Source organism: Sorex araneus, chromosome 3, assembly GCF_027595985.1.
Source record: "Sorex araneus isolate mSorAra2 chromosome 3, mSorAra2.pri, whole genome shotgun sequence".
Lineage (NCBI taxonomy): Eukaryota > Metazoa > Chordata > Mammalia > Eulipotyphla > Soricidae > Sorex > Sorex araneus.
The window spans coordinates 63,594,685-63,596,219 of record NC_073304.1 but is presented as its reverse complement, the minus strand read 5'-3'; the positions used below and the strand labels follow the sequence as shown (position 1 = coordinate 63,596,219).

The 1,535-nt window shown below is 48.6% G+C and overlaps 1 non-coding gene across 1 annotated transcript; it reads left to right on the top strand.

Annotated features, from left to right (window-relative positions):
- Nucleotides 1-1,090: 1,090 nt before the first annotated feature.
- LOC129404054 (U1 spliceosomal RNA) lies at nt 1,091-1,252 on the top strand. The gene has a single exon (XR_008629658.1). It is a non-coding gene; the product is annotated as a U1 spliceosomal RNA (small nuclear RNA).
- The last annotated feature ends 283 nt before the right edge of the window (nt 1,253-1,535 follow it).

The following is a 1,535-nucleotide window of genomic DNA, read 5'->3' as shown; positions in this document are numbered from 1 at the left end:
TATCACTGTCTGTGACTGGGGAGCCCTGGAGAAACAGCAGTTACCTGAAGGAGCCTCTCCAGGGGTTTTGGCAGGCATAGTGGGATGGGGTGTTTGTGTTATTTTTGGTTGTTTTGTTTTTTAAAAAGTTCACGAGAAAGGGTCTCATTCTCATTTTTCTCTGAGGTGTGGGCCTGAACCATGAAATCTTGAGCCTCTCAGAGCATCTTCCCTGACTGGGGGGCAGGCGTTAGCCACACAGCCGTTCTCTTGCAGCGCAGACACTAACTGCCTCTCCTTCTACAGAGATGCGCCCTCTCAAACTCTAGTCTCTATTTCCTACCGCTCTACCTTCCTCTGAGCTACTGAAAAGCACTCTAGTCCTCAAGGGGCCTCAAAGCAATGATGGGTGAAGTGACACCCCCCAGACTCAACCAGGTGCCTCAGGTTCTCACATTCAGTAACTCCTGAATAAAACCACATCTGCATGGGTGTGCAGGGGGCATCCATTTGTGCCTGCTGTAGGACCTTGCCAGCCCTAAGGCCTGACCCTGGGGGGTGAAGAAGGCACTGGGGACACAGTGACAGTTGCTCTCACAGCAATGAAGCAATGAGTGCCGAGAGCCAGGTGCTGAGCATTACTCAGCATTACACTTCGAGTCTTCTGTCTCCCGGACTGACATGTGATCATCTGCTAAAAGACCTTGAGTCCACAGAGGGCTTTAAACCAGCAGGATTGGGGAGCTGGGTATGACAAACCCCTCTTGACTGGGGAGTCAAACAAGACTTTTCAAAACTTCATCCATTTGCTCTCCTGTGTGAGTTGTCAGTGAGTACAGAATCAGCTGTAACTCATTTCAGACCCAGCCATGTACCTGTCATGCTTCCTTTTAAAGAATGACAGACTTAGAAATGTTTTAGGTTCAGAGCAGTTGCTCAGAGCAGATAAAGGATAGAACCAGCATGCCTAGAATTTGGCCATCATGTAGAGGAGGGTAGATAAACCTTTTCCACTGAAAAGTGTCACTGGAGCTCTGTAGACACTGGGATGGGAGGTTTCTCTTACCAACAGGCTGAGCCACCAATCTTCTAGGATTAGAACTTACAAAGAATACGTACCTGGCAGGGGAGGCACCATGATCAGGAAGGTGGTTTTCTCTGGGCAAGGCTTATCCATTGCACTCCGGTTGTGCTGACCCCTGCAATTTCCCCAAATGTGGGAAACTTGATGGCAAAATTTGTGGTAGTGGGGGACCTCACTTGCACTCTCCCTTGAAAAAAAAGAAGAAGAAAAATAAATTACAAAGAAAAACGTTGGAAGGGCCAGAACAATAGTACAGCGGGGAGGTCGTTTGCCTTGCACGCAGCCATTCTGGGTTCCATACCTAGCATCCCATGTGGTCTCCTGAGCACCTCAGAGTAATTCCTGAGCGCAGACCCAGGAGTAAGGGCTGAGCCTCGCTGGGTATGAACACCACGAACAAAAAATAATAATAAAATTCTGGAGACATTTTTTGGGGGAGGAGGGTGAGATATGAAAGTCACACCCAGCTATG